The sequence below is a fragment of the Panthera tigris genome, chromosome C2, assembly GCF_018350195.1.
Source record: "Panthera tigris isolate Pti1 chromosome C2, P.tigris_Pti1_mat1.1, whole genome shotgun sequence".
Taxonomy (NCBI): Eukaryota; Metazoa; Chordata; class Mammalia; order Carnivora; family Felidae; genus Panthera; species Panthera tigris.
The window spans coordinates 88,748,362-88,774,518 of record NC_056668.1 but is presented as its reverse complement, the minus strand read 5'-3'; positions in this window follow the sequence as shown (position 1 = coordinate 88,774,518).

Here is a 26,157-nt window from a genome sequence, read left to right as displayed (position 1 = left end):
ACCGCCTCTTCCCTCAGATTTGAAGCTGTCCTCATCATTCTCCCCATGCTCTGTAAATTTACATCTTGTCTATCTAATGAGTTTACATACTTGTTTTTACTGCACAATCTGAATTCAGATCCATCTTTCTGGCTTTTGATAGGCAACATGTTTGTCATCAATATATTTTGTTTCCACTAAATATGGGATTCACTGTGGCAATTATCCAAGGCCATAATCAGCTGAAGTGGCAGCGAAGTGTTTAAGTTAGAATAGGAAAGTTGTAGAGTTTCATTAATATGCACAGAAACATGACACAAGTGCCTCGCGAGGAAGTGCTCTGCCTCAGACAGCTGCCAGAGCAAGACTGCATGAACGAACAGACAGATGAAGGCCATTAAGAGATTATTGTATTTTCGTTAAAAAACACCAAAGAACTTTATATGCTGCAAGACTGAACTCGATAGTTAAAAACAATAAAATGTGTGATTTAAGAAGAAACAAGATCTACTTTTAAATGCACATGAGTATTCGTTGCTGTTGATTTCCTCCTTTCTGGAAAACAGTAAAGTAATAATAGCAAAAAAAAAAAAAAAAAAAAAACCAAAAACATGAAAATCACCCTTTTCCTCTAATACAAGTTGAAATTATTCCATACGTTCATTTATAACAGGGAGAATCTTTCAGAGAAAAGGTAAAAGGTAAATCAACTTACGCATATCCTTTAGGTGACAAGAAGGAGGAACAGTTTTGGTTGGCTCCCTCCACTCCGTTATTTTTCATACTCCAATTTGGATATATAAGCTTTGTCCAGATAGTTAAATTTAGTGTCAGAACTTTCCTTCTTTCTTTCTCTTTCTTTCTTTCTTTCTTTCTTTCTTTCTTTCTTTCTTTCTTTCTTTCTTTTTTTAGAGAGAGAGAGAGAAAGAGAGAACAAACTAGGGAGAGGGGAAAAAGGAGAGGGAAAGAATCTTTAAGCAGGCTCCACACCCAGCAAAGAGCTTGATATGGGGCTCCATCTCACAACCATGAGATCATGACCTGAGCTGAAATCAAGAGTCAAACTAACTGAGCCACCCAGGACCCCTTGGTGTCAGGACATTTAAAGGATCCTGGAGAATGTCACGAGGGACACATGCAGCCCAAAAATAAATGCCAGAGTAAAAGTAATTTTAATATTGTGCGATTAGGTACATCATTTGGATAAACACAGGGTGTGTTTTAATTTCATATTTACTTACGCTTATGTCCCTACATTCGTTCAGCAGTGAGTGGCAGACAGCTGTGGTTGGGTCACGTTTGGGATATTATAGGACTTCCCTCCCCACTGTATTTTTTTCCATTCATCCTTCAAATAAGATAGTCATCTGTGTGCTCATTGCCTCAGAGAAAGATTGTTTGTTTTCCAAAAGGCTTGAGCCTCTTAGAAAATTTAGAGAATTTGCTAAGGAAGTAAAAGGTGGATTAGAAAGTCCAAGTGTAAACAGTGTTGGAGAAATATTGAAGGAAGAGGATTAGGACCTCCCCTCCAGAATGATGGGAGACTCCTGGGCTTAAGGGGAAAAGAGATAGAGAGGAAGTTCTTTGGTGATGGAAGCAGAGATTCTTGCCCCATTCCCTAGCCATGCTGGGAGGGAGTCAGAGGCGTGGAATGTTGAGGCCAAGAAGACCAATTCTAACTTGCAAGATTACTGTATCCCTGGAGAGTGTGTGAGCAGCAGGGAGATGCTGGTCCTGAAGGGATTATACAGGAAGGGACAGTCAGCTTCTAGAAGACAACCTGTGAGCACTGAGTGCCAAGGACCACATGGCCCTCCACCTCCACCTCACCCACCCCTCCTCATGATTTAGATCCTGGAACTGTGGCTTAACCCTGGGGTGGGGATGGGTTCTGGAGAAAAGGTCAGGAAGGTTCTGAGGTTAAATTGTTCCTCTAGCACAGTGGAACTGGAACTCAAATATAAAATTATATAATAGGAAATAAAGTCTTTTTGTACTTAGTTGGGGGACTAGTAAACATAGTCACCACATAATGAAAGCTAAACGATTATTAGATTAATTAATCAATATAATAAGAGCACATGGAAAGAACACCCAGAGAGGAGTGTGGCTTTCCTGAGAAAATGTTGTCAAGATGTGTCCTGACACAGCAGTGAAGGCAGAGTGGGAGCAGAGATGGCATCATAGGGGGATAAAACAGTCCAAAGGACCAAGAACAAACCTTCAGATCAAAGGACAGAAATTCCTTCACTGGGGATGAAGCACAGTCTATATGGAAGATGCACACTCTGGCCAGATCCCCATGGGGCAACTAAAAGCCATTTGAAGAAGCGTGGGTATTTTTCTGAGCCCAGTGAAAGACTCTACTTCTGCAATAGACATCTACTAGTCCAGATTTCAGGAGTTTTTCAGAACATGGGCCTCACCGTCACCTGGGTTAGGGCATGTGAGTAAAAGACAGCCTGGTTCCTGACCTCACTGGCCTGTGCACGCTTCCCCTTCCACCTCTCCCCTGCCCCCCAGCCCATCCCTGGCTGTGGGCACCTTCCTTTACCTGCTGTGGTCTCTAACCTCCCTACAACTGGGTTGACACCAGCACCCCCAGAAAAGGGAGGCCCAAGAACTCCACATATGCTGTGGCACTGCCTGCAAGTGTGGGCAAGGGACCCTTTCAGGTTGCTGTCAAACACACCCAGGTGAACCACCTCAATTTATAAGGGGGCCTTGATCCTGCCTTACTGTCCTAAAAACAGCCATTGGCATTTCAGCCAGTCGGACATGGAAGAACCAAGGAGGCCCAGTATGAACTTCTGCAGTTTTACAGAATCAGTTGATTCACTTCCCCATCTTTTTGTAGAGAAGATTTCTGTGTGGAATTAACTGCACGTCTCTCCTCATGGAAGGAAGCAAACCACCGTTTATCGAGCCACTCCTATGTGCATTAAGCACTTCAGATACACATCGTGCCATTTAACCCTTACAACAGCCCTGAAAATTCAGCAGTATTAGCCCAACTTTATAAACAGGAGAAAGTAGAGCATTAAAGACATTTAGTATCTTGCTGAAGGTTGCCCAGCTAGGAAGACATCAATCTACATTTCAAAACCAGTGGTAATTACAGAAATGCTCTGTGTACTGAAGCACACTGTCTCGCTAGAGCAGAAACTCTGACAAGTCGTGGGCCTTTGATTCAGGACCATGACGACACTCTTCTGCAGAGAAAGATGTGCAGCACACTGTGGGAGGGGCCATTCCTCCCTGTAGGAGACCTTCTGGCATCCTATGAGGTGTAGTACTACCTAAACACAGGGTCACACAGCCATCATGACCACACCCTACATTTTCCCCAGGAGTGTCCTCCACTCCAGGAAAGGACAAGAGCTCCTCCTCTTGAGACCCACTCTAGTAAAAGGCAAAAGGACACAGTAAAATATTTTGAGTTTATTGCTACCAAGGTATCAAAGGCAGTATGTTTTAAAGCAAATCCTCCTTATAATCATTCAGGCGAGACTGATCTTCTCCATCTTTGTTGCCACTGAAATGTCACTATAAATTAGTGATCACCGTATAGGTTTTCTGAGGGGAGCCCAGGGAGAGCAAATGCTAGAGGTGTCCCAGTAATCAGGATCTGCCTGCTATGGGCAGAAGGGCCTCCGACAGCCATGACCAGCACTACCACCACCACATTAACTCATCACAAGGCCAAACATCAAGATGCCTCGCAACATGTATCCCTTTAAGGCCATGGTCGCATGGCCCAATACTTGAGCACCCTTATAACTGGAGTGTTATCGGGGCACCTGGGTGGCTCGGTCAGTTGAGCATCCGACTTTGGCTCAGGTCAGGATCTCATGGATTGTGGGTTCGAGCCCCACATCGGGTTCTCTGCTGTCAGCACAGGGACCACTTGAGATCCTCTGTCTCCCTCTCTGCCCCTCCCCAACTCACGCTCTCTCTCTCTCAAAAATAAACATTAAAAATAATATTAAGTAGAGTGATATTAATGGAAAAATTACATTTAGGATTTAAGTTATTCTTTTCTAAATGATTTTGTATATACCTTGTGGTCACAGGTAGTTAATACACATGATTTATTTCTACCATCCAATTTTTTTAAAAACCCAGAATTTTAAAGACCACAAGATTTGCCTAAGGTTATTCAAGCTCTTACTTTCATGGCCAGATTCCCACAATATTACCTTGCTTTCAGTGAATCAGTAATTGGAAAAAATCTTAACCAGGAACAAGTATTAGTATCTGTTTCTTTTTTCACTCATTCAACTTATGAAGTAACAAAACAAGAGTATATGTACCATAGGTTCTAGTCCCTACTCTCTGGAGTTCATATTTTTCCTGTACCACTGACTCAATACTTATTAACACTGTTAAATATTTATTTACTTTCACTTGTTAAACTATGGATAGCCTTCACTTAACCTCTCTTGGTCTCAGTCTTTCCATCTACTAAAAAAACAAAACAAAACAAACAAACAAACAAAAACCAGCAGTTAGATTTAAGGTTATCTCTTTATTCTCTCCTAATTCTAAAATCTTTGTGCCAAGATCATTAGAACATAACCTGTCATCTTAACCTTCCCAGCAACACTTCCAATTTTTTAACACTGACTCTTCTTAGCTCTTTAAACTCACAATCATGATGTTTCATTTAGGTTTGCAATCTCAAATATTTATGCAAAATGTATTTTTAATGTCATCCTTAATGTATTGTCATTATTTTGTAATTTACTGTTCTCATTGTCTTAGTAAACACACAGAGAAGCTACTAATGGAGACTAGTTTGAAGTCCCCTAAGCAATTAGGTTAACCTATCTTGATGACAACCATGATTCATTTTTTTCCAATTATTAAACTTTTCAAGAAGCTAGCTAAATGACTTTCAGTAAGTGATACCTAAGAGAAATAAAGGGAGACTGATAGTTTGGTTATAAGAACATGTAATTCTACTGAATTTGCATAACAGTAACCCCTGAAAGAATAACCTAGTAAATAAATCAACGGATCCAAATTAATTAAACATCAGTTTTAAGAACACAACCAGTAGAGACTTTCATACCTTTTTTTCTAAAAAGATAAGCATGCCATAATCTCAGAACCTTTGTCTTTCCCCAATAAGTAACAATATTTAACATCTACAGAGCATGTCATAACCTTGTATGATTTTGGCTAATCCCCAGAGAAACCCTGTTAAATTTGCATTGTGGGTCTCACGTCACAAACGAGAGGGCAGTTTCTGTGAGGTTAGGTGAAATGCATAAAACTCTACTCACTCAAACCCAGATGTTCCTTCCTCTCTACGCCACTCAACGACCACAGCACAGTAAACTGGTGGAGAGTTGGCCAAGCCCACGGCCACCGCTGGTGCAGGTATGAACAGCTGTACTGATCATAGAGCAATCTTTATACCCTGTGAAGATAGCAAAACACCAGGCCTTACTGACTAATCATAAGTTGCCATATTTAGTTCATTTATTTACTTTTTTCCTTCATTAAACCTAAAAAGTCTTCTGAGTACCAACCATGTGTCAGGTACTCTCCTATACAGGTGATACAAAATAAATCAGTCCAATTCAGTCCATCAGGCAGTTAACCTGGGCAGTCATTCATTCAAAACACTTACATGGCACGTTCTGGTAATCTAAACTGAAAAAGAATGGTCCCTTCTAGGGAGGACCTTGTGGTTTCTACACGGCCCCTCTTACAGCAGTCAGTTTGATATTTGTAATGAACAGGTATCACACGTATCATTTAGAAGGACTTTCCTCCAGGGGGGCCTTCTTCGGCGACTTACTTCCCTAGCACTGAGGGATGATGATGCAAGTCTCAAATTGCTCTGCTCAGATTGAGTGAGAGGTTTTCTATTTCCTTTCAGTTAAATTTGAGAATTCAAGAAATAATCTTCATTCTAAAGAACGCTAATTTCATTTTGGAACACAGTACTGAAAATGAAGCAACATCATTTCAGGCTGTTTGTCTTAACTGCTGTCATTACTTGTCAAGAAGCAATTTTGGAGAATTTCTTTTAAAGGAAAGCAAGAAATCTGTAAAAATGTTATCAACTTACAATAGTAGACTTTAGAGGGGAAAATTTTTTAAGCAGGTTGAGATTACAACCTCACTGAATCTTTCTGACTATAACTGTTTACCAGAATGTGTCAGAACCAACTGATTAACAAAGTATAATTCACATTTGGACTTTTTTCAGTTCAAGATTTTTAAGTAGGTTTCATCTGTCACAGGATTGCTAAGAGAGATGTACATAAAAAATAAATCTTATTCTTACTCTCTCTCAACATAGTTGAACATGCAGTTTATTTACAAACGCAGCATGAATGACTTTCAAGTAAATTAACTACAAAGCACCAGGCATGAATGCCATTCAACAAAGTGTTAAAGAAACAGAATTTGTTCTTGTTTTTGTTTTTTAAATAAAACTTAATTTCTGACTCTGAGCCAGCCTCCGGTCTTCCCTATTCCACAAGGTTAGAGAAAAAATACCCTAGTACTTCATAAACTTCCCACCACCCACCTTCTCTGGGTAGTACTATAGTCTTGGGGCCTTCTGCTACGCCAAAACATGGGAGGGATGTGTTTTTCAGATAATCCTTTATCAGTGCAAGAGATGAGCACATTTTTCTCAAGTTTATGGCCCCTTTAGAATTGGAGATTCTCTGCTACCTCTAATGTTCTTCTTGGAACATGGAAATCTTTTGCTTGGCTGCACAGGTCCCATCTGCCTAGACACAACGTGGAGCTATTCTCTCCAAATTTTGTGGACTTCATGACAGTACAGTCTAGAAGCAGAAAATGGTCTTCTCTGCTCTTGGAACCCAAACCTTCCATTCTTCTCTTTCTCTCTCTTTCACTCTCTCCTCCCTCTCCCTCCCTCCCTCGCTTTCTCTCTCTCTCCTCCAGTGCCCCCCAGCCCCTAGTTTCCTGCCACTAACTGTAATTTAGAGAAAATCACTCTCCTTTCATGTTTCTTTGTTAGTCTTATTATGACGAAAAACCATAAGTTTTCCTGAGGACTTGAGCTTCTGAGTAACAAAACTCAGAAAGACTTGGAGAATATTCATGTTTCCTACTCTGCCATATGCCTTCTCTGAGATAATGAACACAAAGCTAGCTACCTGCTGGATGAAAGGAAGGATGGGCATAGCTCAGTCTTTCGAAATATTATTCAGCAATAACTACAGCTCCTTAACAGTAGGAGGAGGAGGGATCTCTAACCCTGTATTCCCCAACATTTTATCTTCTTTAAAACAGACTTAAAGTGAGAGAACGAAAGGGGGAGGGGAGAGAGAGAGAGATAGCAGGGTATGATAGCAGAATAACGACACCAAGACATCCATCCACATCTGAAACCTCAGAATCTGTGAATATGATATGCTACGTGGCAAAGAGGAATTCAGGTTGTAGACAGAATTAAAGCTGTTTATCAGCTGACCTTAAAATAGAGATTACCCAGGATTACTCAAGTAGATCCAAAGTACATTTAACTTAAAACTTCTGGTTTCCAGTCCCACATGTAAGGAACTTGAAAGGTACTGCTTGGCCCTCATGAGTAAAAGGCTGAACAGACTGAAATTTTAAAACTAAATCAATCAACAACTCTTCTTAGATCTATAAGAGAGGGTGAGACCATGTCTACGTCCAAGATCAAGAACCAGTGTGAGTACAGAGTCATGATTTATAGAAGCAGAAACTCAAAAGCGTAAACAGCTGTGGGATCCAGCACCAGGCCAGGAAAACCCACACTCTAACTGATGAACTGCTGGAGGCTCAGAGAGCCTGACAACTAAAAACTCCAGGGAGACCCAGTCATAGGGAGGCCCCCACATTTTATGAGTTTTACCTACAAGAGCTCAACTAGGTTCACAGTGAAAAATCAAGACAAAAATTTCCTGGTGCTTCTGGAAGAGGGAGGAGAAAAAAAGAACCATTTTGAATACATCAGAGCACTCTGTTCTTTTCAACAAGGCCCGTTGTCAAAGAAACTAGTTAACCAGAGACTAATCTGCTGGGGTATTATCAGAACCCAACTGACCTGAGGAAAGGGAAATACCCAACTCCAGTCAGCTGTAGCCATCCTGCCCTACCTAAAAGGGGGAGGGGAAAAAAAATGAAAAACACTTACAAGTTCAAAGTTCTAAGGCACAGGCTCATTAAAAGGCAGACCTAATTCTGGGGCTCCTGGTGGCTCAGTTGGTTAAGATCTGACTTCGGCTCAGGTCGTGTTCTTGTGCTCATGGGTTCGAGCTCCACATCAGGTTCTCTGCTGTCAGCACAGAGCCTGCTTCAGATCCTCTGCCTGCCTCTCTCTCTCTCTGTGCCCCTCCCCCAACTCTCCCTCTCTCTTTCTCTCAAAAATAAATAAACATTAAAAAAACAAAAAGAAAAACAAACTTAATCCTAAGACTACAGGATGCTTTAAAAATTTTTTTTTTTAACGTTTTTTATTTATTTTTGAGACAGAGAGACAGAGCATGAACGGGGGAGGAGCAGAGAGAGAGGGAGACACAGAATCGGAAGCAGGCTCCAGGCTCTGAGCCATCAGCCCAGAGCCCGACGCGGGGCTCGAACTCACGGACCGCGAGATCATGACCTGAGCTGAAGTCGGCCGCTTAACCGACTGAGCCACCCAGGCGCCCCAAAACAAACTTAATCCTAAGACTACAGGATGCTTTTCCTCCCCCCACACTTACCACTGCATTACTAAAGGCCTATTTAGAGCAGTTCCTTTCACCCAGTGCATCATGTCTGGCTATCAAAGAAAAGTTATAGGACATACTAAAAGGAAAAAAACATAATTTGAAGATAATGTAAGCATCAAATCAGACATGACCTAGCTATTAGAACTATCAGACTGAGGTGGTGCCTGGGTGGCTCAGTTGGTTAAGCGTCCAACTCACAGTTTTGGCTCAGGTCATGATCTCATGGTTCATATGATGGAGCCCCGTGTCAGCTCTGCACTGGCAGCACGGAGTCTGCTTGGGATTCTCTCTTGGTTTCCCTCTCTCTCTGCCCCTCCCCCACTCATGCCCTCCCTCTCTCTCTTTCTCTCCATCTCTCTCAAAATAAATAAACACTAAAAAAAAGAACTATCAAACTGAGAATTTAAAACAACTACTATTAATATGCTAAAGGCTCTAATGCATAAAGTATGTAAGATGCAAGAATATATGGACAATATAAGTAGATATGATGGAAATTCTAAAAAAGAACAAAAAGAAATGGTGGAGACTGAAAACACTAACAGAAATGAAGCATGTCTTTGATAGGTTTATTAGTACACTGGACATGGCTGAGGAAAGAATCTCTGAGCTCAAGAATATCTCAGGAGTCAGGGCATTTGGGTGGCTCAGTCACTGACTGAGTCAGACTCTTGATTTCAGATCAAGATCTGATCTGAGCTCAGATCATGATCCTACGGTCATGGGACTGAGCCCTGCATCAGGCTCTGCACTGAGCATGGAACCTGCTTGAGATTAATTCTCTCTCTCTCTCCCTCTCCCTCTCCCCTGCTCATGCTCTCTCTCTCTCTCAAAAAAAAAAAAAAAAAAAAAAAAATCCCAGTAGAAACCACCAAAACTAAAAAGCAAAGAAAACAAAGACTGAATAAAATCAAAATAGTATATACAAGGACAACTATAAAAAGTATAATATATGTAATAGAAATATCAGAAGGAGAAGCAAGAAAGAAACAGAAGAAATATTTGAAACAATAATGACAAGATTCCCTCTGAATTAATGTCAGAAAACATCAGCTTCTCCAGGAAGCTCAGAGAATACCAAGGATAAATGCCAAAATAAACAAACAAACTCAACAACAAAACAAAACAAATACACCAAGGCACATCATTTTCAAACAGCAGAATTAAAAAGATAAAGAAAAACCCTAGGAAAATGTCAGAAGGAAAAACACCTTATCTATAGATAAAGACAAAAAATACATCCAACTTCTCAGAAAACCATGCAAGCAAAAAGAGAGTAGACCTAAATATTTAAACTGTTAAGAAAGAAAAAACCACCAACCTAGAATTCTGTACCCTGTGAAATAATCCTTGAAATGTAAAGTTAAAGTAAAGACTTGGCCTAACAAAAATTGAGAGACTTTGTTGCCAGTACACCTGCCCTGCAAGAAATGTTAAAAGAAGTTATTTAGACAGAAGGAAAATGATGTAGGTCAGATACTCATATCTACATAAAGGAAGAACATCAGAGAAGAAATAAGTGAGGTAAAATAAAAACTTACATTTTTCTTATTTTTAATTGATCTAACAGATAAGAGTTTGTTAAAAATAATAACAGCAACAACATACTCAATTTTACACACTTTAATATATCCTCTGTGTGTGTGATTGTGTGTGTATTTGATATGTATATATGACTATGTATATAAGTGAAATGAATGACAGCAATGATACAAAGGATGGGAGCGAGGAATCAGGATTACTTTGTTATTATAAGGTATTCACACTACCTGTGAAGCAGTATGGTATTTATTATATATATATATATTATATATTATATAATATATATATTATAATTATAATATAATATATATATTATATATATATATATGGCAGCATGAATTCATTGTAAATGTATATTGCAAACTCTAGGGCAACCACTGAAATAGGTAAAAAAGAAAAAAATAAAAGAAAGAAGTATAACTAATATGCTAAGAAAGAAAAGAAAATTAAACCATATCAAATGGTCAGTTAAAACCACAAAAGGCAGGAAAAAAAATGGAAGACGAAAATAGGAACAAAAAAAACCAAAGCCAACAAGTAAAAAACAATAATGAATATGGAAGATAGTAATCCAACTATATGAATAATCACTTTGACACTTCATGATCTAAATGAAACAATTAAAAGAGATTTGGGGGCACTTGGCTGGCTCAGTCAGCAGAGCATGTGACTCTTGATCTTGAGGTCATTATTTTGAGTCCCATATGGGGTAAAGAGATCACATAAATAAGACTTTAAAAGACAGAGAATTTACATAAGAAGCAAATGAAAAATAAATATGTGGGGCTATTCAGACTAAAAAAATTCCGCACAGCAAATGAACCAATAAACAAGATGAAAAGGCAACCTATGGAATGAGAGAAAATATGTGCAAATCATATGAGGTATTAATTGCAAAAATATATAAGAAATTCTTTTAACTTGACAGCAAAAAGACAAGCAAACCAATTTAAAAATGGGTAAAGGATTTAAATAGACATTTCTCCAAGGAAAACATACAATGGTCAATGGGTATAAGAAATGATGTTCAACCTCACTAATCAGGGAAGTGAAAATCAAAACCTCAATGAGATATCACTTTGCACTGGTTAGGATACATAGCTATTACCAGAAAGTCAAAACATAAGCTTTGTCAAGGATATAGAAAGAAAAGAACTCTGTACACTGTTGGTGAGAATATAAATTAGTACAGCCATTCTGGAAAACAGTATGAAGGCTCTCAAAAGATTAAAAATAAAAGTATCATATGATCTAGCAATTCCACTTTGGGGCATATATCCAAGGTAAATAAAATCACTATCTGAAAAAGTTATTTGCGCTCCCATGTTCATTACAGTGTCATCATAGTAGTGAAGATATACAAAGAACTTAAATGTTTGTCAACAGATGAATGAATACAGAAAATGTGATCACACACACACACACACACACACACACACAATGGAATATTATTCAGCCTTAGAAACAGAAGGAAATCCTGTCATTTGTGATGGGAAATTTGGATGAAACTGGAGAATATTATGCTAAATGAAATAAGCTAAGCTAGTCACAGAAAGACAGATACTGTATAATCTCACTTATATGTAGAATATATATTTTAAAAAAAGTCTAACTCATAGTAACAAAGAATGAAATGGTGTTTACCAAGGGCTGGGGAGTGGGGGGGAGGGGGATATGCTGGTCAAGGAAGCAAACTTCCAGTTTTAAGATGAATAAGTTCTGGAGACCCAATGTACAGCATGGTGACTACAGTTAATCATACTGTATTCTATACCTGAAATGTGCTAAAAGAGTAGTTCTCATCACACACTCAGAAATAGGTAACTATGTGAGGTAATGGATATATTAATTAGCTTAAACGTAGTAACCATTTCACAATGTGCATGTATATCAAAACATCATGTACACCCCAAAAATGTACAATTTTTCTTTGTCAATAATACTTCGATAAAGGTATTATGGGGGAGGGGGGAAGAGACAGAGATTGTCAGAGTGGATCAAAAGATAAGAACTAGCTATATGTTGTCTACAAGAAACCCACTTTAAATATAAAGACATACATAGGTGCAAAGAATGGATGGAGAGAAATATACCATGCTAATCCTAATAAAAAGAAAGCAAGAGCAACTACATTTATTTCAGACAAAGCAGACTTCAAAGCAAGGAATGTTATCAGGGATAATGAAAGGCATTACATGGTGATAAAGGGGTCAGTTCTCCAAGAAGCCATAACAATCTTTAATGAGTATGTGCCTAACAATAGAGCATCAAACTACATGAGGCAAAAACTAATAGAAATAGGAGAAGCAGATGAACCCATTATCATAGTGGGAGACTTTTGCTATCAGACATGAACAGATTTAGCAGGCAGAAAATCAGTAAGGTCATAGCTGAACTCAACAACACCATCAATCAACTGGATGTAACTGACAGCTATAGACAACTTCATCCAACAGCAGAGTCACATTCTTCTCATGCTCACATGGTACAGCCACTTTGGAAGTCACTTCCTAACTGCCTTCCAATTTAGTTTCTTATAAAACTAAATATATTCTTGCCATACGATCCATTAATTGTGCTCTTTGGTATTTACCTAAAGGAGTTGAAAATGTATATCCCTGCAAAAACCTGTACCTGGATGTTTACAGCAGCCTATTAATAATTCCCCAAACCTGAAAGCAACCAAGAGGGCTTTCAGTAGAAGAATGGATAAGCAGTGGTAGAGACAGACAACTGAATTTTCTTCGGCACTAAAAAGAAATGAGCGATCAAGGCATGAAAAGATGTGGAGGAAACTTAAATACATATTACTAAGACAAAGAAGTCAATCTGAAGATGCTACATACTATATGATTCCAACTATATGACACTCTTTGATATAACACCAAGTGATGATTGCTTTAAAAATAATTCAAAATTTAAAACTTCTGCCTTAGAAAAACACTGTTAAAACGTAAAAAGTATCTAATAAAAGACTCATATTCATAATATAAAAAACTACCAAAACTCAATAAAAAGGAAACAAACATCTTAATTGAAAAATGAGCAAAAGTTTTGAACACACACTGCCATGGAAGACATATGGCGGCAAATAAGTACATGAAAAGACTGAACTTTATTAGTCATTAGGGGAATGCAAATTAAAGCCACTGAGATACTACAACACAATTATTAGGATGGTGTTTAAAAAGACCACCAATAACAGATGCTGACCTGGATATAGAGCAAAAACTCTCAATCAATTGTGCTGTGGTAACAAAACAAACAAACAAAAAATGGTACAACCACTTTGTTAAACAATTTTTCTTCCCACTACTATACACTTACCCAAATGAATTGAAACCTGCTCACATAAAAACCTGTACAGAAGGGTTTACAGCAGCTTTACTCATAATCGCCAAAAACTGAGAACAATCAAAATGTCCTTCAACAGGCAAATGGATAAAAAAGCTAGGGAACATCTACACAATGGAATAGTAATTGGCAATAAAAAGGAATGAACTACTGATTCACCTAACAAAAAGGACAAATCATAAATGCGTTTAAGAAATTGAAAGAAGGCAGACTTAAAAGGCTACATCTGTTATTTTCTTTAGATGACAACTTGGAAAAGGCAAAACTACAGGAATGGAAAATACATCAGTGAGTGTTTGAGTGTTGAAGGAGGGAGAGGAGTTGACTACAAAGTGGTTGTACCTGGGAATTTTGAGGGTAATGCAACGGTTTCTCTGTGGTATTTTGGTGGTTTAGTATATACATGACTATGCATTTGTCAAATTCATACATTTTTATACTACAAAGAGTGAATTTTACTGCGTGGAAATTAAAAATAATTCAACTAGTATGTCAAGATGAAATCCAGGCTGGCAAATAAATCCAACTATATTACAAATGTGTGACACTGAATAGGGAAAGGGTTCACATCAGGCAGGGAGACATAGGGGACCTTCGGTGAGGCAGACTGCAGCTGCAAGTGGGAGGCTGAAGAAGCGGTGGGTTTGGGGGGTAAAAAAAAAAAAAGGATGAAGGTATTACAGAGCCACCTGGGCTAGGTGCCATGCATGGAGTCTCAAGTTTTCTGATAAGGTCCCAATTAAAAGTCAGGGACAAAATTCCTCAGCGGCTACCCAGTCGGGACCCCTCTCACTCTTCAGCGTTTTATACTTTCTTTCAATAAACTCTATCGCTTTCCTCACTCCGTTGTCTGCGAGATTCATTCTTAGACTCCATGAGACAAGGACCAGCGTCTGTCCCACCCTCCTGTAACAGCACGACGTCACTGAAGGAGTGGGAAGTAAAAGGAACTTACCCAAGTAACTTTGGAACAGAAACCGTGGTGCTCACTGGCTCCTCCAACCGGAAGAGGGTTCTAGCCGCTCTCCTGCACTTTGGTGGAGTGTTCTAGGGCTGGATGTTTACTGTGCCAGTTGCTCTTTTATACCACAAGTTTGTCCTATGTCCCAAGGCAGGAGTGGGGGTTGGGGGTCAGGATGGCTGGGGCTTCTGAAGCCCGGGCGAGGTGGAGGGCTTGGAAGGTGCTCGCAGCTGCGCTCAAGATCAAGACCGAGGGAGCGCAAACCCAGCGTAAACCCAGCGTAAACCCAGCGTAAACCCAACGTAAACCCAGGTAACCCCGCGTAAACCCAGAGTAAAGCCAGACGGCTGCAGCCCTCCAACCCTGACAGAGTCCCAACTCCTCCGGCCACAGCTTGGGTTCTAGTGCTGATTCATTTCTACCCTAGTTGCCTTTAAACCGCAGCTTTTCTTCTGAGCCCCGGGGCCACAGAATCTGCTCCCCGTCCCTCGGTCTTGCCGGTCCCCACGGCGTTCGCAACATGGAAAATGGGGTTCCCATCATTACTGGGACCACCTTGCCCCGGGGGCTTCTCCCTTGCTCTTTTCTCCATCTTTTGTTGTGCAGAAGGTGTTCAGTCAGCCCTAAACTCTCCCTCAGGAGGAATTGCTCTATAAACAGATGTACATTTGGTATAAACAGGTATAAATACAATAGGTATAAATTTGGTGTGCCCGTGGAGGTGAGTTCAGAGTCTTCCTATGTCACCCTCTTGGACTGGAAGCTCTAAGCAACTTTGGGAACCCCTGCTTTCACTAGATATTGTAAGGAACTATATAGGGGCCTGGGTGGCCCAGTCAGTTAAGCCTCTGACTTCATTTCGGCTCAGGTCATGATCCCAGAGTGCGAGATCCAGTCCTATGTGGGGCGCTACACTGATAGCGAGGAGCCTGCTTGGGATTCTCTGTCTCCCTCCCTCGCTCTCTCTCTCTTTGAGTGTGTGTGTGTGTGTCCCTCCCCCTCTCATGTGCTCTCTCAAAATAAAATTAAAAAAAAAAAGAAGGCTTAGTGGAAGATGAATTCTAGCTAAGAGTGATTAGGGAATCCTTTGTGAAGGTGGAAAATGATGGGCATGATTATGTGATATAAGACAAAAAAAATGGGGGGAGGAGGGAAGGAGAGGCGAGGGGAGGAAGAAAAAAAAAAAAAACTGCACCAAAAGCGCCTGGGTGGCTCAGTTGGTTGACCATCTTTTATTTCAGCTCAGGTCATGATTCCTGGGTCATGTGATCAAGCCCTGCTTTTGTTAAGATTCTCTCTCTCTCCTCCTCTGCCCCTGTCCCCTGCTTTCCCTCTAAAATAAATTTAAAAATTTATTTTAAACAAATGTACAAGAAAACACTGTATTATAGTTCATAAGTTTTGTTTTGCACAGGGGCACAGTTAATTATGAAACTATTTTCCATGTATACTAAGGTGGGGCAAATAAGTAAACAAATTAAGATAATGAGAGCCAGGTTACAAGAGAGAAGTGACATGTAAGCAAGGGGAAAAGGCTAAACTGAACCCAAGCGGTACTGGAATAGAGTCAGAGATATCAGTGTGAACCCATGTTTATTTTAATATATATAAAGATAATGAAATAAAAATGTTTAGTATACATGAGATAATACACATGTGTGTATTTGTATACAAGCTCTACTCAGTAAAGGAGCCTGGTAGTAAGGAACACACTTAACTCCCAGATCTTGTTTTCTAAATGCCATTCTCCAGTAAAAGGAAACCGAGCTCTTTGAAGAAATGGCTTTTTCTATAGCTGGGGAAGGGAAAATTCTAGATATGCTTGGAGTATCTTTCAATGTCAAAAAATAGCAAAGTGCATTTTTTTAAAGAAACGATGAGGCATGTTGAAAGGGCACAGAAGCCAACCTGAAAGACTTCTCAATGGCTAAATAAGGAATATGTGAGCAAAAAAATAATGATAGCATTGGATTCGAATCTAAAGAACAAAATAAATACCTACAATTTGATACTAATTTCTCAGTAAGGATTAACCTTGCCTGTAGAGAGCTTTGGCTTTTGCCTCCAATTCCTAGGAAGTAACTTCTAACCCTTGGGTATCCTGAATAATGAGAATGTCTTCATTTATCTGGAGGCCTTGGCCTGTACCAGATAATCTATACTAACAACGTGATTTTGGGCGTAGGGACTTTGGGCCAGACAGTATACGTGGCCAGCCCCAAGAAAACTGGACACCAAGGTTTGGGCACGCTTCTCTGGTTGTTAACACTGGGGGAAGAAGATGCTGTCAGCATGACTCCATTGGGAAAGTGTAACTGGAAATTCTGCACCTGGTGTCTCCTGGACCCTGTCCTATGCACTTCTTTCCCTCGGCTGATTTTAATTTGCTATAATAAAACTGAGCGAAATGGCTTTGCTGAATTCTGGGAGTCCTTCTAGTGAAATATTGAGCCTGAAGTTTGTCTTGAGGACCCCCCAAGTTTGCAGTTGATGTCAGAAGAGAGGGTGGTCTTAGGGATTACCAAATTTTGCACTGATATGAGAAGTTATTAAACAAACAAACAAACAAACAAGGTATGAGAGAAGGGACAAATCTTCCTTGCAGAATTCCAAATAATAAACATAAAAGGGACAAGGGAAATAGAAAATCCCTGTTAAAATACTACTGTAATAACTGACACAGGCAAGATTCACTGATGAATGTGAAAATTCAGGGGGCAACATTTGGAGAAACAGGATATTTGCATAACCTTAAAATATCCTCCCAAATATATATTAATTACTGTAGTGGTTTCAGCATATGTCCTCAGACTATTTGATACTTTTTCCTCCAAGAGGTGGAGTTTAATTTCTCTCTCTCCCTTGAACGTGTGCTGTAATTAGTAATTCATTTCTAATGAATAAAATATGAAAAAGAAAAGTATTAACATTACAGCAGAGAAAACTTGTAGACACTATCTTTAACAAATGAGCATAATTCACATCACCAATAATAAAACATGTTGATATGGGCTACCCCTTGTAATGATGTGAGTACAAGGAGATTTGAACTTTGTTGTCTGCTCTCCCCAAATCCATAATGCCACTCTGATCATGAGAAAATATACAAAAGACCCAGCTTGAGAGGCATTCTATGAAGTATTTGCCGAGACTTCTTAAAATGTGGCAGGGATGGGAAAAACAGGCAGACTGAAACAGTGCTACCGATTGGAGGAGACCACTGTGACTCAGTGCAACGTGGTGTGCTGGGCTGGATCCTGGAACAGAAAAAGGACATTGGTAGAGAAGTTGCTGAAATCTGAATAAATTCTAGTTTTTGTTCAAAGTTTCATGACAATATGAATTTCTTAGTTTTTTATATAATTGTCAAATTGGCTTCCATACAACACCCAGTGCTCATCCCAAGTGCCTTCCTTAATGCCCATCACCCACTTTCCCCTCTCCCCAACACCCACCCCCCCCATCAACCCTCAGTTTGTTCTCTGTATTTAAGAGTCTCTTATGGTTTGCCTGTTTGTAACTTTTTTTCCCCTTCCCCTCCCCCATGTTCTTCTGTTAAGTTTCTCAAGGTACACATATGAGTGAAAACATATGGTATCTGTCTTTGACTTATTTCACTTAGCGTATCAAATAGCCAGGGAAAGCTGGCTAAAAGATATAGAGGACTTGTACTATCTTTGTAACTCTGGGACTTAGTATACTATCTTTGTAACTCTTCTGTAAATTTTAAATTATTCAAAAGACAATTTTTTTCTTTTAAGACTGATCATACCAAGTGGGTGAGGATGTGTAGAGGAACTAGAACTCTCAAACACTGCTGGTTGAGATGTTAAAACAGTAAACAATACACCCAACTTATTTTTTTTAATTTTTTTTTAACGTTTATTTTTGAGACAGAGAGAGACAGAGCATGAACGGGGGAGGGTCAGAGAGAGGGAGACACAGAATCTGAAACAGGATCCAGGCTCTGAGCTGTCAGCACAGAGCCCGACGCGGGGCTCGAACTCATGGACCGCGAGATCATGACCTGAACCGAAGCCAGCTGCCTAACTGAGCCACCCAGGCTCCCCAACAACACACCCAATTTAAATAGTTTGACAGTCTCTTAGGAAAATAAGAATTTCCCATCCATTGCATTCCTAGGTATTACCCAAGGGAAATAAATGTTTTTGTTTGGTTTGGTTTGTTTTTTGAGGGGGGGGGGGTGGGTGGGAGGGAGAGAACAAGGGAACAGGGGAGAGGCAGAAAGAGAGGGAGAGAGAAAATCTTAAGCAGGCTCCACACCCAGTGTGGACGGAGCCTGACACAGGGCTGGATCTCACAACTGTGAGATCATGACCTGAGCCAAAATCAAGAGTCAGATGCTTAACTAACTGAGCCACCCAGGAGCCCCCATGAATAAGTCCTATACATGAACCTTCATAGCAACATTATTAGTAATAGTCAAAAAGTGTAAACAACCCAAACGTTCAAGAGGTTATTGGTTAAGTGATTTAAGGTATATCCATACAATACTGCTTAGCAATAAAAAATAATGAACCATAAATGAAAAATAATTATGCTGAGTGAAAGCTAGACTATCCGTACCCCTAAAATGAATAATGATTCCATTTTTATCAAATCCTAGAAAATGCAAACCAATTATCAGTGACAGAAAACAAATCAGTGATTGTCTAAGAATAGTAAGCAGGCTCTGTGGTGCCAGCACAGAGCCCGACTTGAGGCTCAATCCCATGAACCATGAGATTGTGACCTGAGCTGATATCAGGTCAGATGCTTAACCGACTCAGCCACCCAGACACCCCAGGACCAAGAGATTTCTAAAGGGCAAGAGAAACTTTGGAAGGTGATAGGTAGGTTCATTTTGTAAGTGTAATTGTTTCACAGGTATGTACATAGGTCAAAACACATGGGCTTGTATAATTTAAGTATGTACTTTATGTCAAGTAGAGCTCAATAAAGCTGTTTTTAAAAAGAATGAGATGAGGGGCACCTAGGTGGCTCAGTCGGTTAAGCGTCTGACTTCGGCTTAGGTCATGATCTCATGGTTCATGGGTTTGAGCTACGCGTCGGGCTCTGTGCTGACATCTCAGAGCCTGGAGCCTGCTTCGGATTCTGTGTCTCCCTCTCTCCCTGACCCTCCCCGCTCATGCTCTGTCTCTCTCTCTCTCTCTCTCTCTCTTTCCTTCAAAAATAAATAAAAACATTTAAAAAAAAGAATGAGATGAAAAGATGTTTCAAAATATTTAAAAAAATAATAAAATCAAGTCACATAAAAACAAGTACAGCATAATTCTCTTGGCATTAAAGCAAAACGCCTTGGTTTTTGCTTATAAATGCATCAAAAAGTGTCTAGAATATCATGTAATTGACAGAACCTGCTGTAAGAGAGAATGCCCAGGTGAGTCACAGGTAGGGGTAGAAAGTGAGTATGCTACACTAACAACTCCAAAATCCCAGCGACTTGATGCAACAATTTTCTTTCTTACTCACGCTGCATGCCCTGTGTAGGTTACCAGGATACCTGCTTCCTCACCAAAACGGCTTGAAGGCCTACATTTAGCAATACTCAGGAATCCTGCTCAAAGCTAGATAAAACTTACACCTGTGATTTTCTCTTTATTTACACACACCCCAGCATTTTTTACTTTAAAATTTTCTAAAATGAACATGTATTACTAGCATAAGGGGAAAGAAATTACATAGAACGAAAGGTCTATGTCTGAAAGACAAATGTGACCAAACACACACAAGAGAAGTGCTATTTTGACCTTGATTAATGTTTCAAAATTGAAGTCTAAGTGAGATAATTGAAATAGAAGCCAAAAGAAAGTGCAATGTGAAATGCTACGTCTTTAGAAACTTGGTTCTTAATATTGATGCATTTCTGATGTTTTTCTATAAATAATAGATCGCAAAATGGATACTTGGCACAGACTTGCTTTTAAAAGTGCATTTTCCAATTCTTGGCAATGCAAAAAAAGAAAAATGTAGTAGAGACTAAGGACAAGACATAAAAGAATGCTGATAAAGTAACATAAGGGAACTGATTACAGACACACGCATCACCGTTATCATCCAACCAGGTTTCGTGCAAAAAACAATGACATATTTTAAGAATTCCATCATAACAAAATACAACTGTAAATAACAGTTTGTTCAATAAACTACTTCCACATTCATGTCCCTAATAGCAGTGCTTTGTAAATCTAATTACAACCAATTATTTTCAACAAATTATCCTGTCTGACAAATGTTTTTTCTGGCATGTTTCTAACAGGAAAGATAGTAACAATAATCATGCCACGTATGAAAGCCCAACCTATGCCAGTCACTGTGCTATGATTTATATGACTGCTAATCCTTAGAACAATCTTGAAAGCGGGATATCTTATATACATGTTTCTTAAAGGTAACAAAATGACGTTCAGATGTAAAGTAACCTGTTGAAGCTCACTAATATCTGTAAGAAAAGTGTGGTGCTTTTTTCATTCTAGCATGTCACCTTTTCATTTTTATGATTTACTTACCAGGAGTAAATTAATCCAACAGCTACTGTTTTCCAGGCACCGTTCTGGGCTCTGGGTATCCACAGAGCAGTGTCTTTCAGGAACTCAATCTAAGAAGCAGCATAGGAAGCAATTCTAAAGCCAGAGCTATGTAGAGGACACTGAGAAAGCTGAAGGGGCACCTAACCCCTTCAGAGTGGGGGGCAAAGGCAAAAGGAAGGAAGTGAGTGATGAGCAGGTGGGAGGCTTGTCTTCCCAGAAGCACTTGGCTTGGTGGAATCTAACAAGAATTGGACAAATGAGAAAGGGGAGAAAGCATCCAGGAAGAGGCAATTACATGCATCAAGGGGAGAAGAAACCCTACAGAAGGGATTTGCATTTGTTTGAGGATGACAAGAATGTGATTGAATGCAGGAGACAAATCTTCCTCAGCCCCTTAAATTCACAACTGCTAATCAGAACACCCCAGTGTCCTGCCACTTAGCCTCTATTCCACAGCCTGCCTCCCCCTAGGCATTGCCACAAATTCTGACAACTCTGAGCAACCATAACTTTATCACCTGTTTGGCAGGCCCCCTCATTGTAGCAGAGCTTCTAAGCTCTCCCCGGAAGCCTACATGCCAGGCACACTTAATCCAGCTACCCTTGCCTTCAAGGGAGGCCACAATGGTTCCTTCCAGACGCACAGAAACCTTCTCAGATACCAGAAACCTGAACTTCCTTACCAGTGTTATCCACACCTGTCCCAGGTGTTTCCTGATTCGAGGGCCCCATGTTCTGTAAGTACTTGTGAGTGCTGATCCTGTAGCAAAATGTAGACTGTTAAATGCTCCTTGATGCTGTTAGTGTGATCACCACCTAAGACATCCATCTTCCCTGGGCCTACTGAGAACTAGTGGAGAAAAATCACACAATGGCATAGATTGGTGCCACTGGAAAGTCATGTTTCCATAGTTCAGCTGGGCCTGCAGCAAGGCTCCACAAAATATGAATAGGAGACATATTCAAAAGTATAGTTAAGTTGTTGTTTTTTTAAGTAAAGGAAAATGTGAATGTGTGGCTACTGCATTTACTATGGCTTGCCACATTCTAGGACAGATTCAGAAGTGACTAACACCGAGGCATATTGTGAGCAGTCACTGAGTTTCAAGGACAAAGAAATCCTTAGAAATCCGGGTATGAAAACATGACCTATAAAAAGGCAAAAAACCATGTTGGCCTTGGCCTTCAGCACTGCAGCAGCGGTTGCTAGGAGATGGTGGAGCACCACAACAGCGGTTCTCTAGTTTTAGTGGAAATTAGCAGTTTCCGGAGAGCTGGCGTAAAATGCAGACAGCGGACACCCACTCTGCATGTGACCTGATTTAGTACGTCTTGGGTGGAATACCACTTGTTCTCAAGCTGGGAGTTCTTGACTTACACATTAACTCTGATCAACGGAGATAGGAGAAAATGTGATAAAATAGATCAGGTATTCATTTTGTGGGCATAAGACAGCACAAGAGCCTCACATATGCAAGGATTCAAGAGAGAGAAAACTCACTAGCCATATTTGAAGATAAAAATCCATCCAATGAAAGGACAGATCCAAATAAAGAACTCAGGAATGAAGAACCATGATCTCAAATTGAGTATGGCACCTCAATAGAAAACTGAGCATGAACAGCTGTGGTTATAGAAGACAGTGTAGATGACATAAATGGCAACACAAGGGGATGGGAACTTCTGCATCCTAGCACCCTCCTGCAGCATCACCCCCGGGAAGCAATCCTGGTTATGCTTTTTCTCATGCCTAATTATGTGCTGGGCATGGTGCTATAAAATATGTGCATCATCTCCTTCAATTCTTCCAACCTAAGGCAGGTAATTGTTATTCTTGCTTCAACCTAAGGATACAGGTAGAGAGTGGGTAACCTTGTCACGCTCACCCACTTAATTTTGTCAGAGCCTAAGATACTGACTTTGACATTTTTAAGATGGGTAGGATTACTAGGAGAACCCCTTAGTATCCTAGCATTCTACTACTCTGTCTTAATCAGTAAGCTGTGTCAGAGTACCTTTTGGGGAACCCTTCCTCCTTTCCTCTACCCCTACCATGACCAACAACTGTGTTATGGGGTCTCAAGATACATTGCTAATGTCAAGGAATTCAGGATAAAGTAATTTTTCGCAAACTTTTATATGCATATAATTTACCTAGGGGATCCTGTTAAGTTGCAGCTGCTGATTCATGAGAATCCAGGGTGGAACGTTGAACTGACTTAAGTTTCCAGGTGAGGTTGATTGACTACACAGTGAGTAGCAAAGCCCTAAACCGCAAACTCCAAACTAGCTTCTCGTGAGAGCTAACTGAATGGTAGGAGCTATCGTGTAGCTATTGAGGAAGATGTATTTTGATTCAAATACTATTTCTTTATGTGTGATAACTGCCTTTGGAAACCAAGAAGGGGCGAGGTTTGAGGAGAGAGACACATAGTGATTGGCACAAGTTTCCAACCCTTAGGAGGTTCCTGGTTGGTGATGGAAGGACAGCAAAAATATGCCTAACATCTTAACAAGTGAAAATTATAACAAACCTCTCAAGATAAGGAGGACTAAAGTGCTTAATTTCTCTGCTTTTCATAGTAAGAATGGACAATGTTTTAAAGTAGTAACTGGAGGTGTTAATCCAGATTGTTTGAAATGACAAAAAACAAGTAGTTACAGGGGCCAAGTCGATCACGGGGAAGGCCATATTGGGTGTCCTGGGACAAACATAGCCCAGCAAGCTCTCCTAGTCTAAGGGGTCAACAGTCCAAACTGTTAGATACTCCCTGCCATTAAAAACACACTGCCTTCCATTATGTTGAACCCTCTGAAACTGCCGGTATTTAGCAGTTTTCGACTTTGAAAAACAATTTCAGGTGCTTCTTCAACCTAATTCCCTAACACTTCACAGGAGCAGATTCTATTTTTTTTCTTGCTCACTATTGTATATCTAGTGGTAAACACACTTCCTGGGACATACTCTAGATATTTAACAAACATATATCCTGAAGAAAATAAGAGAGGAACCAAGGCTCAAGAAGGTAAAATGTATAAAAATTGCATTTAAAAAAATCCTAGAAAAAAAAGTGAATACCTGCTATTCTAGCATGTGGACTAGGAATTTAGCACCCAGCAATATTGGTACATATCGTTAAATACGCTGGTAGTCCCATGAAATTCATAATTGAATTTATACAGTTAACTCTATGGCAGAAATATTCCATGTTTAACAAAATCTTAGTCATAATTCACTATTTAATGACTAGTAAGATAGTCTTAAAAATTAGTTTTCTGCCAGCTCCTGCCACGATTGTCATTTATTGGTCTAAATTATTCTCGTTTCTGTATGCACATTGAGTAAATATACAAATGACAATTCCCAAGAAATATTCCTTTTACAAATTCCTAAGTGACTCCTTTTGAAATAAGATTTAGTTAAGGCAGAAAATTGGTGGATGGCGAGTTTTATATTCTTCATGTCTGTTAACCAGTGGCGTCCATCAGTATCAACTGCTGAATTTGCCTCACAGATATGCAAATATTTATTGCACCATTGTTTCTAATAGGAAACACTGAAAAAAATACAGTAAAACCTTGGATTTCGAGTAACTTGTTTTGCGAGTGTTCCACAAGATGAGCAAACATTTCTAATACATTTTAACTTAATAAATGAGCCATGTCTTGCAATACGAGTAGTACCTGATGCCAAACATCACATGTATACATGATAGGGGGAGAAATTATGGGGTATAATGCAACCATTAAAAATCAAAATAATGGCAGCATCTAGTGTAGTTTATACAACTGGGCACTATTCTCTAAGGGCTTAGGTATGGTAACAATTTTAATCTTCATAACCAATCTATGAGGTAGGTACTATCACATTTTATAGATGGGGAAATGAAGAAAATCGCTCCTTAGGTCAAATGGTTACATAGTGGAGTTGGGATTCAACCAGGCCATGAGGCAGAATTCATCCTCTTACAAACCTTTATCCCATACTCCACATCTACAGCATAGGGAAGTACCTACATTGGTGAGACAGAAGTCTGTGACTATTTTAATGAAAAAGCTAGTTTCTGAAATCAAGAAAATCTACAATTGCATTTATGTTTTCCTTTTTTATTTTTGGATATGTATTAAAAATATTCGCAAGATATTAACAGTGGAACTGAGGAAACTGGTTGGGAGTCTGGAAATGGGAATTTACAAGCATGCATTTTATAATAAATATACAGTATGCCAGTTACACAAACCCCTTCTTTCCCTCCCACCCCCCCCCCCGCCATCATCTATGGCACACAAACAAGCACAAAAAAATGTACACAGCCCTAGTACTATCATGTTCAGTGTAGGGCCAAGTATTTTATTTTAAAAAGGGTCTTAATGGACTCTAGGTTAACCAACATTGTTAAAAAGTAAAGTTTACTTACCTCTAGTTTAGACCGGATTCATCACAAGACGTCATTTACTTCAACACCACACTTGTACAACGTCATACTTAAGTTTATTTCCATATACTGTTTCAACCACTTAAATGGAAACATTTTAAACATACTACATAGCTACATTTTTATGTCATATTAAACTTAATTTGAATTATTTGATGACCTCAGGCCTCTATTATGATATCCACGTCAAATGGGCCATTTCGGCCAGGAGTCTTAGCTATTCCTTATCCTCTACCGAGTATACTGCTCCTCAGGTACCCAAGTTGGAAAATCATAATTAACCTGGTGAAGTACAGTGTATAAATTAAGCCAATAAATGCTTATGTGGAAGAGGACCTGACAATGTGTAGATTTCTCAGAATCCCTTAATTTGAATGTATGAGATTCTGAAAGCTGATGTTTTCAAATGTCTGGTATCTTAGACTGAGTTCAGTGTGACTGGATTTTTAATGCCAAGAGTTTGACTACTTGAGGTATCCATTCAGTGCATCTATAGGAGTCCTGCCCAGTGGCCCTCCAACATATGCCTCTGATATTTCTGGCAGTGCAGCATTTAAAAAAAATTTTTTTTAACATTTATTTTTGAGAGCAAGACAGAGCAC